Genomic DNA, 17,072 nt, shown 5'->3' with positions numbered 1-17,072 from the left:
CATTGTTCAACATAGATGGCAGGATTAGTTGATGTTTTCATGGTGGAGTCCGCCTGTAAGTCTCCGTCTATGCCCATTCGCCATACACAGAGAACAGTGCCGGCACAATCATCAGCCTTGCACTTTCTAAACAAAGATGATTTGTTTCCCCATCCAACCCTAGTGAACATTGAACTGGCTGTACTTCTAAAATCAACTTCTTTTCTGGCATCCACCCCCAGGGACTCTGTCAGCAAGCACAGCACACTACACACTGTACACCTCCCTACAATTATAAGATGGCAGCTCCTTGTTCTCTTTAAACGACATTCCCAGTGTTCTGGCACAGCAACATTTTGCGCTCTTTGGTACACATATGGATTTTTAATAAATGTTTATTTTTTTTAGAACACTGCGGTGGATCAGAAGAAGGGCGCAGACACTGAGGGAATCTGTACAATGATTTTATTAAATGATAGTGTGAAAACCTGACTATCCCTATCTCTATGGTGGATTCCCTACCTATTTTGCTAACTAAGGTGCTCGTCAAATGTAATGTCTAAAAAGAGTGAGCCCACCGTCCAAAAATGATCCTATCTGACATTACCACTAAGTTGAACAAAAAAGAATAAGGCCAGGATAATGTCCCCCTTCTCCTGTCAGCTGTTTCTTGCACTGTTCTTTTTAGTCTTTAAATCCCATTTTAATATGACATTTTCAAAAAGTCTTTCGGGACTTCTCGTATTAGCTCGTGCAACTCTGTCACAAGCTCTTGCTGCTCCCTTTCTTTTGTACACCAAATTTCCTTGAGCGTGCTTGGTTTTGTCAGTTATTTCTCATGAAGGCTCATTTGGGCTTCAGCTCCTTATCATCTGTTGTTTTTTTGTTTTCTTTAAATCATGCATGTCCTAGAATTTAAACATATCATAGTCATGAAAATATAATCAAATCTAATGACACAGTGTCACTAATATATACGATAATGAAATATGTCTTATTCCGGATAAAACAATGTTCATAAGAAGGAATAAAGAGGGAAAAGAAGGGAAAGAGGAAAAAAATAAAATAAAATCCTATATATATATATATATATATATATATTCAAAAATCCACGTTTAGCCAAAGATCTCTGCGCTCTACCTCTATCAAATAGCTGGTGCTACCGGGCTACAGCTTGGCTAAGCTGACAACATTTCAAAAATGTATCAAACTACAAACTCCAGCCAAAGAGATGTTTAAGGCTGAGAATATCATAGCGCAATAATGCCCAAGCACTCTAGACCGCTTTGGTGAAAACATATATATTTTATTTCGTCATTGCAATAATGAGCATAAGTGTTAAAAAATTATTTTTCCATTCTATGCAGACCAGGTAAAAAGCATGATGAGTACCTCACTGGTATTGCGCTATGATATTCTCAGCCTTAAACATCTCTTTGGCTGGAGTTTGTAGTTTGATACATTTTTTAAATTATTATAGGTCACCAGATTGCGAGGTATCTGTAATTCTTTTTTAAAACAAACCTTTTAGCTTTAAACGGTAGAATTAGACATCTTGAATAAAAAAAGGAAAACAGTAAAATCCGAAGAGGAGAGAAATTTAGAGATAAACTATCACACTGAATTTAATATCATTGGTTAGAATTCAAGTCCCATTTTCCATTCAGGGCAGTCCCCAGGATTAGAATCAGAGGGCCCCTTCACTGGGTCTTAACTTCTTCCATTCTCTCCATCTTCTCTGTGATCAGCACAAACACTTCTTTCAAAAAAGCCAATAATGCCAGAGTGGCAGATACTTGTTTACTCAACATCAACCTTGTTCACCAATCTATGGCTGTCAAAGTTTGACACTTGTTAGTAAATATGCCCAACCACTTTGACCTTAATTCTCTAAGCCCTGGGCATAGCAGGGTCAGATGGAACAGAGTCTCCCTTTTACAATTACACAGTCTGCACTGAAGTTTCCACAACTCTGGCACTTTTCGTACTTCTGTAATTTCCTTGGTTGGTAACAAGTTCAATCTACATCTCAGAAATTCGCTGCATCTGTATCTACAAGGGAACTTTGATAAGTAAGGTGGCAACGTTCCCCTAGCTCTAGTGTCAGAGAAGTTGTTTCCATACAGTTTGGCCTTAGACCTATGTTCCAAAGATTGGATCCAATCAAGCTCAACCAGTTTTCTCTTTACCCGAGCAGGGTTGCTCAATAGGGATTCTTCAGACTCCATCAGTTCATTCAAGATCCCTAGGCACGCTGATTTCCATGTCTTCAGTAGTGAGTCTGTAGAATCTCTAGATATTGCTTTTCCAATCACTTCCAGACCTCCTTTTGTGTCATTTCCACAGCATTTCCTGAATTATGAAAGAGTTCTCCTCACTGGGCTGGCATAGAGAGAGGTCAAACCTAGCTCAAACCTGATGACTTCAATAGGGACACAGTTGGGCAGGCACAACACTCTTCTCCAAAATATACCTTCCAATCTTCCCCAAACCTCTGCAGGCAGGGCAAAAGAAGCTTCAGCCCCATATGTATCCATATTATCACATATTAAGAGAGTTTCACAGCAAGACACCTTGCATACAACTTCTGTTATTGTTTTAGAAGGTTGCTTAACATGTATACTGTAACCTTATACCATTGTAAAAGCCTGCATGTCATGAGGTCTATGATGCACATTCAGAAAGTCATTTTGCTGAACACATTTTATAAAGGGAAGCCAGATTTTCAAGTACTTTGGTATCTTACCCGATGGCAAATCAAATAATGCCCACCATTCACATATGCCGGGGTATGGTTCCCCTTCCAGATATGGGCCAAGATTAGTCTGGCAGCCACGAAGAGATAGATTACTAGTTTGACTTCTTTAATGGCGAGTGTATAAGTCACATAAAGGTCTGAGATAGCTAATAATATTGTTAGGAGATCCAGTGGAAGGTCAATCTGTGATCTTATTGTGGGATAACACTTTCTTACAATATTGCTGTAAAAGAGAACAGAATGAGCAATGGTGAAATAGAGTACATCGGGCTAGTCATATATCTTCTGTATTTTTTATATACCATTAATTCACTTCGTACTCAGGGTTAACTTCCCTTCTTTTTAGGATAATGCTGTGTTTCCTTGTAAGCTTTCTATCACAACTAGCTTTAGGGACAGGAGTGCCTGCCCCCTAAGGGGGAGTCTCTCCCGGTGAGGTCCACTTGCCTGGACCTCCATGCTCACAGGGAGGGGCTCCGCCTGGGGGGAAATGACAAGTTCTCTTGATTCATCACAGCATACATTTCACTCTTTAAAGAGACCGATCGCTAGTCATACACTCTTTACCCTATTCTGCCTGCATCTTCTGAGTGACACAATCGTTTTTGCGCTATTAATAATTGAGCTAAAATTAAACAATTTAAAATGGTGCAGCCAGGCCTGGATGCATTCAGCACAATTTTAGCATTAACTAATGCACAGCTTAAGCGATAGGGCACTGTAAAGCAAGTTCCAAATCCAAATGCCAAAAATGTATGCAATGAGCCAAAAAATGATTGCACGAGATGTGAGAAAAACAAAGGTTTCAATACACTTAGCCCTCGGACTGGGTAATAATCAAAAGACATTCAACATTACATCAGAAAATGGCTGCATTTATAGTGAGAATTAGAAGTGAGGTGACAACAGATGTTACAGGTGATTCACAAATCCCCAGCCTCTGAATGGGCAACATAATGTACACTATAGGTGCATCTATACAATACCTAGCCCTATTGGTTATCCTACCCCTCATCACCATACTATGACTTCAGTTTATTAATTAATTAGCGATGGGTCCATCTATGCTAAGATTTTGATTGGCTGTTTGACGTGGTGTACATGTGGATTGAGTGACTAAATGGGGGTTGACCAATCCCTATGTGAGATATGACAGTAAGGCAACACAAATGATAACTCTACATCCTTTCCCATAGACTTCATTGGGTGGCACCAACTTACCGTTCCCATAATTATGAACGGTTTAACTGACAGTTAACATTGCAACACTTCATTGGAAACACTACTCACTTCCCCTTTTACATTTCCTTTCTCATAGCGTGTGCATGACCGTATTAACAACATCTTAAACTTTATGAAATGGGGAACTAAGGTGTCTGCAAACTTCACTATTTTGCAATTATATGTGTGTATGTATACAAATCAAAATAATATGAATGTGTCTGTAGGAAAAATGGATTGTGAGTCATTGGGGTTATTTATAAATCTCATTGAAAGACCTTTGATGCCTGAACAATTCTATTCTATTTACAATGATGTCTCATAAGGTTTCTGGCTTAGTGGTTGGGTCTCCTCTAGTGAGGTTCGTCCTACAGGTGGCAGCGGGGGTCCTCAATCGTACCGCCTTAGCGCATAAGCTTTTCCCTGCTCATTGTTTTGTTCCCAACAAATTGTGACCTTCACTGGTTATGTTTCAATGCACTGGCTAGGATTATAACTTGTTTATTTCTTTTGTACACATGCTTGACAAAGGGGCTAGGCTGTTGTTTCTTAACCAATCCGTACACAGTTTCTATCTCTTAGCTCAGGGGCATTTACTTTTGCGTTGCCTTTGCATGACCTTTCTTCTGAAATTCAGGGCTTGGGAATGTGTGTGTCTACTTGTCCTGACCAATCACTGTGCTTAGTATGTCTATGCTTTTCTATGCCTGGTTTGATCTTTTCTGTTAATTCAAGATGATCCTTATGCTTCTGAAATGGCTGAGCTTGGTTCGAGGCCCACTTCATGTGTTATTCTTTCAATTAGTGTCGAGACTATATTAATTTGTTATCATGATTGTTGCCGCTACTGATTTCCTAGTTAGTGTTAAATGTTGCTGTACTCGTTATGTATATGTGTGTATACTTAGGTATATGGTGTGCACCTTGTGGCTTGCATCTCCTCTGGGACATTGCCTAATGAAGCACTGTTGCTGGTGCATTTTCGGCCCTCAAAGGGAGTTGTGCATGGGTGGGGTTACTTTCTTTATGGCTTTGTTTCTCGTTCAAAGGGACTTTCGGAGCTTGTACTTCTGTGCACATTGAGGGTGTTGGATGTACTCCTCAGCAGCTCTTTTTCTGAGCAAAATGCCAAGCACCTAATACCTTCTCTACACAGACATGCAAAAGTGTCAGCGGGTCAAATTAACAAACCAGGCACTGTATTTACCAAACTGGGAATTTGGTAAATTTAAGAATGGCCAGCTGAAGGTGTGTGGGTGATTGTGTGGAACTTTTTTCAAAACTATGTTTGAAGGGGGCACATGCCTACAAGTAAGAATACCTTTCTGATGAAGCTGTGTAGTGCCTCGATTATGATGGAGATGTTTCATACTGCAAATTCCAATGGGTTGTTTCCCTGGGTTTATCATAAATCGAGCCCCACTTGGAATTTCATTAATCTCCAAACATGTTCACTGCCCCACACCAAAGATCTGAAAGCATGTTAATACAAGAAGTGGAGGTGTCCTACACATTATTGGAATGCCACACCACTAGTTCAATGTTATTTCAAAGTGCCATTGCCATCTGAAAGACCTGAGCCAGCAACAGCTACCTGGCAAATCTGTGTCCACTTCAAAATCTGTTAAAGTGACTAACAGACTCAAACCTCCTTTTAAAGATTTATTTACATGCAGGGAGTATACTAGCGTGACACGCAAAAAAAAATAAAGGTTTGCTTTATGTTGATTTGCAAATGTTATCAGGCATAACGCTGAGATGGAAGTTTGTGACAAAGAATCTTTATATCTATCTGAGTTTCTATAAGGTTACATGTTGTCAGGTTTCTGCAATTTGTGTATGTTTCAAGCAAATTCTTTAAGCCAGTATTATTGCAGGCCTTGAAATCGAACATTTAAACACTTGTATCATGTAAGAATCAGAAAGTGTGTGGTCAAGTACTTATATTCTAAAGTGTATTAAAATATCTGCTTTCCTGATGATCCGAAGTATGTGATCCTGGCAAATAATGTAATCCCACTCTAATTTAACTATAAAAATTGGAGACTTATACATGATTAAGATGACACTATATGAAAAAAGCTGCTGTTATGGGGAAGATCTAATGATTTTAAGAACAAAACGGTGTATCCACATGCTCCTCTATTAGTCATCCCCACTGCTGTCATGTAGAATTGGATTATTTCGTCATTGGACCTACCCGTAAGGCCCATACCACTTGGTTTGACAGGCAGGTATACAGCACCACCAGCTAATCAGTGGACCAAAGAGTCGAGTATAGTGGGGTGACTGTGGCAGTTTCAAACTTAACTTCCTCCCCTGCTGCCAGCCACTGACTTTGCTTGTGCCGTCTGGAGCTCTGCCCCATAGGAGAATGAGAGACACCTTTTCTATGCCCCTTTATGCTATGTTATGCAATCTTGTATAGCATGCTTTCTTCCGTTTATATGGTTTCTATGCGCTTCTGCATTTACACACCATGGGGGAAGGGACTAACATGGGATCAGGGAAAGGCTGCATTTAAGCAATGTTGATGTGTGCTCATCTGAACCGATAGGGCTCCCTATGGGGTGCAGGTTTTCCATATTTTGTGAGCTGTGTGGAGCAGCGGTTAATGTACACTTCAGGTTGCTGAGGTAATAGTGTGTGTGGTTCCATGTGTTGTCTTTCAGGGCATTGCTTAAGGAGTGCAGCGAGTTGTGTTGGTGTATCTGTGTTTGGTCAGTATGGCGTTCAGGGAAATTGAGTGCACCTTTGGTGATGCACATTTCATTGTACTTTCCATCGTGTAACATGTGTGGTTTAAGTGGAGAAAAAGTGTGTTGAGATGTGTTGTTGGTTAAGGTGGCAGGTAGAATAATTTTAACGTGGTTATTTCTCCAATCAGTGCCAAATCTGACTGCATGGGCACGCAATGCAAGCATGAGAATTTGGGGCTTTCATAGTGTAATTTAAGCAACAACAGCACACATAAAAAGGCAGCATTTTGCTTCTGTTTATTTTTGCCAGCAACTCACCAATGAGCCAAGGACTAGAAATGTGATGGACCAGAGCTGCCAAGGACCAGAGGGGCAACTGATCAGAGCATCCAACGACCAAAGGGGGAGGGTAATGGAGCAGAGAAGAGTGACTCTGTAGCGAGCCAAGACACAAAGGAGTGACAGACCAAAAGAGCATGACTCTGGGTCACCAGGGGAACCTAATTCTAGTCCTGGGTTTTGCTTTTACTTTAGTTTTACTTAATTCTATTTTATTTAATCGAGGTCACTGAAGCCAGGTGACTAGTGGGCAACTACAAAATGTATGAAATTGAATGTAAGGTTAGAGGCTTGTATGTAATAAAGTGAACCAGTAGATAGAGGATGGCATGATTATCTAACACAATTACTTCAAATACAGTTTTATGTATTTATCCAATACAAAAAAAATATATATATAGATACATGTGTACATCATTTATCAATCTCTAATATATATAATACATCCCAATATCATAAAATCAGATACAATTACAAATACAAATTCATAATCACACTCCAAATTTCTCTGTCACTCATTGATCCTTTTGAACCAACCATACAAATGGATCTCTACTTTGATATGTAACTACACCTTTTAGTTACACCACATTCCATACATACAACATTATAAAGTGTCACTAGCTGTTCATTACAACTTTGAGCAGTTCTTTATGTCGACATTTGTTTCGGTCATAGATTTGAGCACTAGCACTGTAGCCCTTCTGTTCTTCAGACCTTCCTGAGTACATGAAGCAAAGATCACGTTGAATCTTGCTTTTTATGGACCAGGGTGATCCACACCATCTCCATATATGCACTTTGGGGATGCTGCAAGGTGAAACGGAATTAATCCTTCCCTGTGATCAAACTGTGATGTGTTCATTCTGGTCCTTCGGTTGTATGTCGGGTAGCTGTGTGCATACCCCCTCACAATTTCACTGAAGAACGATTTCTTCCCACTTTTTCACCAACAGTTATATTCTCTCTCCTGTTCCTACCCACTTTGGGCTAATGGTTATTCATAGTAGGTCGCGTAACTCGGTATGTTCCAGTTACACAATTTACTATGAAGATAGAAGTTCGTCGGCTGTCAACTCAGATTTAGTCTGTAACACCACTGAGATACCGTATAGATGAAGAAGCGCATTCCAGGATGTCAGTCATGACATTAAATACTTGAATAACCATTCATCTCCTACTACAAGAACAAGAGAGGAATACACACAATACTTAACAATTAAATCAAGATGAAGAATTATGATATTTCCTGCTAAAACGCACTATTACATTCCGTCAACAATTCAAACAATTCAGTGGAACAAATACCGAAATGTGTAAACAATACAAAACACGCATTGCCAGGGGACCTGCAAAGTGTTTAAAGTGCAATCGTTCAGAAAACAGAACACAGTCCCTCATCTGGGCAAAATCAGACATGAATGCTCAATAAAGGAATTGAAGATGTCTACTCAATAAAAGACGCATTGCCAGAGAGCCAGAACAAACATTAAAGTGCAGTCGTGTAAGGCATACAAAACAGTCCCATATCTTGACAAAATCACTCCTGCAAACTCAATAAGAAGTCAACAAGTCTTGGGATGTCACCTAGTTGGCGAAAGATCTCCTTTAAGATTGCAATTAGTGCAATTGTAAGGGATAGCTGTTTGCCATTCATCAGCCCCCCCCAAAGATTTTGTGAGATTACAGCCGAAGTAGAATGGACGGATCTTTCGAAATAAATCTTCTCTATAATAAATAGGGATGATCCAGAACGAGATTGCAAAGTTTTCCAATCTATCTATATATTTTGTAATACAAGTTGTATGGATATTTCATTCTGGAATAACATATCGATGATTATAATAAAAATGTAAGCATCACCTGTCATATCTAGGTCAACACCCTGTTGGAAGCATGAAGGAAAATGTCATCTTACCTACTTACACTTTTTAGAGCCCTATGAAGTTTAAATGTATTGCCAATCACAAAATGATTAAGCTATGTTTGTAATTTTGTGTTTTAGTGTAAATAAATGACTCAGAAATAACACTATTACATGTGTTCTAAAGAGATCTGTGTGTCAATTAGTATCCTATATAGTGAAAGAGCCTTTGTTTGTGAACACTGATGCTTCGTTATGGAAGATGTGCATTACATCAGTCCCAAATTGTGACTTAACATGGGAAATGTCTAGATAAAGCAACAGATGGAGGAGGTGATTGGCTACTATCGCAGGACAGGTTTATTGGCCACTGCATTGCAGGACCTAGAAATGCAGCCTGTGTGGAGCTGAAACGTAAAGACCATGGAAAAAAGCTATGAACTTTGCCAGGCACGTGCGGATCTAGTCGAGGGATACTGCAAGGGAGGAGTGATTGGGCATGAAGGTGCAAATGTAGTCAAGAGATACTGCATTGGGGAGAGAGTGGGCAACATGGTGCAAATGTAGTCCAGGGATACTGCAAGGGTGGAGTGAGTGGGCAGCATGGTGCAAATGTAGTCAAGGGATACTGCATTGGTGAGTGAGTGGGCAACATGGTGCAAATGTAGTCAAGGGATACTGCATTGGTGAGTGAGTGGGCAACATGGTGCACATGTAGTCCAGGGATACTGCAAGGGTGGAGTGAGTGGGCAACATGGTGCAAATGTAGTCAAGAGATAATGCATTGGTGAGTGAGTGGGCAACATGGTGCAAATGTAGTCAAGGGATACTGCATTGGTGAGTGAGTGAGCAGCATGGTGCACATGTAGTCCAGGGATACTGCAAGGGTGGAGTGGGTGGGCAGCATGGTGCAAATGTAGTCACGGGATACTGCATTGGTGAGTGAGTGGGCAACATGGTGCAAATGTAGTCAAGGGATACTGCATTGGTGAGTGAGTGGGCAACATGGTGCACATGTAGTCCAGGGATACTGCAAGGGTGGAGTGAGTGGGCAGCATGGTGCAAATGTAGTCAAGGGATACTGCATTGGGGAGTGAGTGGGCAACATGGTGCACATGTAGTCCAGGGATACTGCAAGGGTGGAGTGAGTGGGCAGCATGGTGCAAATGTAGTCAAGGGATACTGCATTGGTGAGTGAGTGGGCAACATGGTGCAAATGTAGTCAAGGGATACTGCATTGGTGAGTGAGTGGGCAGCATGGTGCACATGTAGTCCAGGGATACTGCAAGGGTGGAGTGAGTGGGCAGCATGGTGCAAATGTAGTCACGGGATACTGCATTGGTGAGTGAGTGGGCAACATGGTGCAAATGTAGTCGAGGGATACTGTATTGGGGATTGAGTGGGCAGCATGGTGCCAATGTAGTCAAGGGATACTGCAAGGGTGGAGTGAGTGGGCAGCATGGTGCAAATGTAGTCAAGGGATACTGCATTGGTGAGTGAGTGGGCAACATGGTGCAAATGTAGTCAAGGGATACTGCATTGGTGAGTGAGTGGGCAACATGGTGCACATGTAGTCCAGGAATACTGCAAGGGTGGAGTGAGTGGGCAGCATGGTGCAAATGTAGTCAAGGGATACTGCATTGGTGAGTGAGTGGGCAACATGGTGCAAATGTAGTCAAGGGATACTGCATTGGTGAGTGAGTGGGCAACATGGTGCACATGTAGTCCAGGGATACTGCAAGGGTGGAGTGAGTGGGCAACATGGTGCAAATGTAGTCAAGGGATAATGCATTGGTGAGTGAGTGGGCAACATGGTGCAAATGTAGTCAAGGGATACTGCATTGGTGAGTGAGTGAGCAGCATGGTGCACATGTAGTCCAGGGATACTGCAAGGGTGGAGTGAGTGGGCAGCATGGTGCAAATGTAGTCACGGGATATCCCATTGGTGAGTGAGTGGGCAACATGGTGCAAATGTAGTCAAGGGATACTGCATTGGTGAGTGAGTGGGCAACATGGTGCACATGTAGTCCAGGGATACTGCAAGGGTGGAGTGAGTGGGCAGCATGGTGCAAATGTAGTCAAGGGATACTGCATTGGTGAGTGAGTGGGCAACATGGTGCACATTTAGTCCAGGGATACTGCAAGGGTGGAGTGAGTGGGCAGCATGGTGCAAATGTAGTCAAGGGATACTGCATTGGTGAGTGAGTGGGCAACATGGTGCAAATTTAGTCAAGGGATACTGCATTGGTGAGTGAGTGGGCAGCATGGTGCACATGTAGTCCAGGGATACTGCAAGGGTGGAGTGAGTGGGCAGCATGGTGCAAATGTAGTCACGGGATACTGCATTGGTGAGTGAGTGGGCAACATGGTGCAAATGTAGTCGAGGGATACTGTATTGGGGATTGAGTGGGCAGCATGGTGCCAATGTAGTTTAGGGCATGGCAAGGGTGGAGGGAGTGAGCAGCAAGGTACCAATGTAGCCGCCAGATGCTGCAAGAGTGGAGTGAGTGGGCAGCATGGTGCCAATGTAGTCAAGGGATACTGCAAGGGTGGAGTGAGTGGGCAGCAAGGTGCCAATGTAATTGAAGCTATGGCAATGGTCAAGTGAGTGGGCAGCAAGGTGCCAATCCAGTTGCGGGATACGGCAAGGGTGGAGTGAGTGGGCAGCAAGGTAACAATGCAGTTGAGAGATAATGCAAGAGTGGATTGAGTGGGCAGCATGGTACCAATGTAGTCAAGGGTATGGCAAGGGTGGAGGGAGTGAGCAGCAAGGTGCCAATGCAGTCGAGAGATACTGCAAGGGTGGAATGAGTGGGCAGAATGGTGCAAATGTAGTCGAGGGACACTGTAAGGATTGGGTGAGTGGGCAGCATGGGGCCAATGTAGTCAAGGGATACTGCAAGGGTAGAGTGAGTGAGCAGCAGGGTGCCAATGTAGTTGAGAGTACGTCAAGGGTGGAGGGGGTGGGCAGCAAGGTGCCAATCCAGTCGCGGTATACTGCAAGGGCAGAGTTACTAGGCAGCATGGCACAAATGTAGTCCAGGGATACTGCAAGGGGGAAGTGAGTGGGCAGCATGGTGCCCATGTAGTTGAAAGTACGGCAAGGGTGGAGGGTGGGGGCAGCAAGTTGCCAATGTAGTCAAGGGATACTGCAAGGGTGGAGTGAGTGGGCAGCATGGTGCCAATGTAGTTGAGGGATACTGCGAGGGTGGAGTGAGTGGGCAGCATGGTGTCAATGTTGATGAGGGGTACTGCAAGGGTTGGGTGATTGGGGACATAGGTGCAAATGTAGCTGGAGGATACTGCAAGGATGGTGTGAGTGGGCATGAAAGTGCCAAAATAGTTGAGGGATAGTGTAAGGGTGAAGTTAGTGGGCAGCATGGTGCAAATATAGTCAACGGTATGACAAGTGTGGAGTGAGTGGGCATCAAGGTGCCAATGAATTCAAGGGATACTGCAAGGCTGGAGTGAATGGGAAGCAAGGTGACACTGTAGTCGAGGGATACTGCTGGGGGGAGCATAGTCCCAGTGTAGTCGAGGGTGCAGAAATGTTGAAGTGGGTGGGAAGCAAGGTGCCAATGTTGTTGATTGATACTACAAGGGTGGAGTGAGTGGGCATCAAGGTGCCAATGAAGTTGAAGGATACTGCAGAGGTGGACTGAGTGGGCATCAAGGTGCCAATGTAGTCGAGGGATGCTGCAAGGATGAAAAGAGTTTGCAGCAAGGTGCTAATTTATTTATTTATTTTTTACATTTACAAAGCACCCAAAGCGGCAGAGAGGCATCGTGGCGCTGTTACAATAGGGCTTGCTTATTTACAGTAGAGAGACAGGTACAGTGAAAAATATAAAAGACCAAACAAAGTTATATGACATTTACAGGCTGTGCAGCTATATTAACTAAAGGTTCCAGGTTACAGGGCAACCAGCTGTAGCTCGAGGTGAGTTTAGTTTAGTGGGACTTAGTTGAATAGCTTGGTTTTGACTTTGTGTGATTTGCAGAATGCTGCGTGCGTGGGAGGTCTCATTCCTTAGTGTTGTGGGCAGGGCATAATCTAGTCGAGGGGTGGAGTGAGTGGGCTGCAAGCCAACAGATAATGCAAAACTGGAGGTAGTTGGCGTCCTAATGGCATCGGCAAAAGCATCCTGTAAAGTGAGTGCTGCAAAGTGAACATTTACTCTAATACTACTACATCTAGCTTTAGTTTATAATAAGAATCTGGGGCAAAGCCCCCCAGTCCCTCAAACCCCTCCCCGAGCCTGGAGGCCTATTACAAATGAAAAGGCCCTGGCCCGACTCCTCCTTATAGGTGTGGCCCCGCAATCTGTGCAGTTTATTTTAAATGAAATACTGCGCCCGGATATGAGGTACATTTGGATGGTACGAGATGTTCCCGAGAAATTAAACATGCGAATTGTTCTCGTTTGCAAACAAAACATGTTTTTGTCGTAACGAAGCTGCATTGCGCGCACGTGTCCAATTCCCATAGGAGGGGACCTGGGAAGGTGGCCTGATTTGCATAAGAATGACCCCTACAGTTCCAAAATAAACACAAGGCATTATGAGTGGGTACAGCCAGTAACTGCACAGCTGTTTTCACTTATTCTGAAAAACGAGGAAACAGCATGAGAAGAGAGTGAGAAACAATGTGTACGATGTGAACCAGAGCGCGCTCGTAAGCTTGTCCGCCGTCTTCAAAGGCATATCGGGAACGCGGGGCCTCACGCCAGGTCTGAGTTCTGGTCACCCACTGGATACCTTTTTAATCACTCCAACTTTTAACAACCTTCCATAAAATCTAAAATTGTTTCTAAAGCCCCTTTTAGCTTCAATGAGAAATTTTCAAAATGGTTTCAGTTAAACCTGAAAAACTACGTCAGACAATAAATCCCAGGGAAACTGCATACAGAGGTCCACAGGTTCCAATCAGAGCTGCGTCACGTTCAGTGATCGAGAAATAAGGCCTGGTTTTTGATGGGACCATGTGCACTGCCTGGGTGGGTAGCTTAGGGTGTCGCTCCATTCACTGCTCCTGTCAAATGGTTCTGTGGCAGCAGGTTTCAATGCGGCCATTACAGCTCTGTGACCACAGAGCCAGAAATGGAAATTAATGGCGGGGTGCCTGCCTTTTGGCGCACAGCACCCTCTGTTACGCCATTTTTGCTTAATTATAACCTTCAAACGCTGAATGAAACACATTTGCTATATATGGGTTGAAAGCTTTCACATTTGTCAGAGGCAGCGAGCCTAATGGTGCAACATTTGACCTAGTTGATGTCATGGGAAGTGAGACTCACAAGGAGTCGCATCACAGCAAGTGGCATGGCATCACATGTACAGCCTGTTGGGGACACACCGAATACATGAACCGCTTTGTGCCCAACCCGTCCAGCGATTTTCTCTCTGCACCAACTATTTTTCATCAATGTGGTCAATTCCCACAGTAACATCGCAAGGCGTGCTCAGAAAAGAAAAAGTGTTACACAACCTGAAGAATGAAAGGGGGTAATGGGAGAGGGCCAGGTAGGTTAAAAACAATTGGGACAGTAGCGGGACCAAGACAAGGAGGGGCACATGGTGAGTATCTGGGAGCACTGGGAAGACTTCATTTTTCAGGATTTGTCGTGGTACTGCAAAAACCGGCAACTCTTACAGCGCCAACAGAACGGGGATAAGTTGTATACCAAGGGTGCTATTGTCGGAAATGATGACCGCGGGAATAGAGGATGGCAGCAAAGGAGTTATTGTAACCTCAGTAGGAAAATAGGGGATAGTTAATAGTTTATGGAGCACAGGCAATAGTCTTTTCATCCTGTACAGAGTTGGGACCAGAAGGATGAGATGATTTATTAAATAATTGGTGCCACATGTACAGGGGCGGAAGGTCGTAGCCAGTGGGCTCTGAGGTCGCCAGCTAAATTCCTCTGTGATTTTATATATTTGAGGCAACATGGACAGTGGGCACTGTCAGTGGCGTTCCTTCCTTTAAAATCGCTGGCCATGGCTAGTGGACCCCGAAGAGACGCTAGTATAACAAAAACCTTAACATTTATTGAAAAAACTTTAGTTAAGGGAGAGTGGAGGTGATCGAAAATTAACCCAGCAAAACCCTTGAAATTCAGCGAGAAATGAGGATCCCACACCTGTGGAAGTTCGATTGTGTTGCGTTTAATCCAATCACCTTAACTTTCGCTTAACTAAAACATGTTCAGTTTATTATATACAAAAGCACATATTAAAATATATGCATTAAAAACATATAGTATAGGGCAGCGATCACCACCTTATAGTTAAGATTAAAAAAAACAATTAATTGACTTTTCCAAAAATTCTACTGCCAATAACCTTTGACTTGCTCACAAGATTTGGCTGCAGTTCTCAAAAATAGATGTCTGCACACGCTGCCCCAAACTGGACATTTTTTTGAAAATGTGTTATATGGTTAAAAAGTTATTAAGAAAAGACCAAAAAAGCATTTTTTGCTATACTCCCTTTCATTCTGCAACAGAGACAATGTTGCTTTGATTGTACACGCACACCATGAAACAGCTGTTTGAGTTTGTGATAAATAAGAAGCAAGTAGGGCCCAAAGCGTCTCAGATATTCTGATTATTGTTCTGCATACTATATTTTTTAATTGACAGTGAAACGGGTGCCACGGTCCAAACCAACTTTTATGTATCACACACAGTGCATTGCAGTAATGAGACTTTTCACAAATGAAAAGCAGGAACATCAAAAGATGATGTCCAAAAAAGTGCATCATGGTAAAGAGAAGGGGTAACTGGATAACTAGCGAGGGTCAGGAGGAATCCACACAGCTGAAGCAATGTGTGGGGTGCACATAGAGAGTGGCAGTGGGGACAGTGAAGACTTTTTAATTTTGAGCATTTTCACATGACCACAGTAGTAGACTGTGGGCTACATTACAAATTGGGTGGTAGCCCTTAAATGTAGCAGTAATGCTATTACTGCCACATTTAAGGGTCCACCCAATCCCGAGTCTGGCAAGGGGTAAATCTGCTAATTTAACACCCATTTCAGGCACAATTAGCACGGCGCTATTAGCGCTGCGCTAATTGCTCCAAAAATGCACCATAATGTCCAATGAACCCAATGGGGAATGCCCATTACCGCCTAACCCTTTATCCAGCGCTAGGTGGCAGTAGCCCATATTAGCCTGTGCGGTATCCCAGCGGTAATATTACCGGGATACCACCCAACTTGTGATGAGACCCAATCACTTTCTGATTGATCCACTTTATTTCTCAGTCTCAGGAATCTGTGCTCTATCACCTTGAAGTATCATTTGTGCTAGATGGAATTAAAATAATAGATCTTAAACCATATAATTGGAAAGACTCAAAGAGTATGTCAAAGTACTGCTTTATTCTCAGTTTAATAAAGTAGGGTCAACTGGCAGACATCAGACTGATGCTTGGACACTCACAACCAAGTTTGATTAAATGGATGTTTCATGCCTCATTATGCGTCACATATGACATCATTATACATGCCAAAAATACTAAACCGATCGCGGAATGGGCTTGGTGAAGGGAATGTATCAACTTATAGAATATATAAGGATCAGTGCTTCATTGGCTACCCCTTGTCTGTAGGGCAAGCCATGAACACCTCTAAATGCATACAGTACTGATTATAGGGTACAAAACATCAGTGTATTGGCTTCTACAGCTTTGCATTTTAGGTTGTCGCCCCAACCCCAATGATTGGTTTGTATTGTATCCCAACCTTGGACTTTTAGCTTCTTAGCAGCACGTATGTGAAATGAAACCTAGGAGTTTGAATACCATTATACTACTCCCCATTTTCCTAATTAGTCCATCATCTGCCATCAGTACGCCATCAGCCAAAGTCTTCCATTTGTAGTTAACCCTGTTGCTGATCCCTGTTCTGGAATATTCAAGGGAGTGTAAGCACACCGCTATCTTAGCTTAAGGCTCTAATAAATAGCCTTTGTTTTTGACTTCTGAGTCACCTATGAAACAACCACACATTTGTCCATTTCAGCCTTTCATTTACTGCTATTTGATTTAATTATGCAGGGTGTGTTGCTACTTCTGCCCTCTAGAGACTTGCTCACTCTATCTCATATGAACTTTTTATGCTTTTAATTGACCGGTAGTTTGGCTCTCATTGATGTTTTCGCCTTCCTTCATCTAAGAAGAATGTCTCACATTCATAGTTTATC

This window comes from Ambystoma mexicanum, chromosome 1p, assembly GCF_040938575.1.
Source record: "Ambystoma mexicanum isolate Mex_15411 chromosome 1p, UKY_AmexF1_1, whole genome shotgun sequence".
Lineage (NCBI taxonomy): Eukaryota > Metazoa > Chordata > Amphibia > Caudata > Ambystomatidae > Ambystoma > Ambystoma mexicanum.
The sequence above is the reverse complement of the archived record's forward strand: the minus strand, read 5'-3'. Positions refer to the sequence as shown.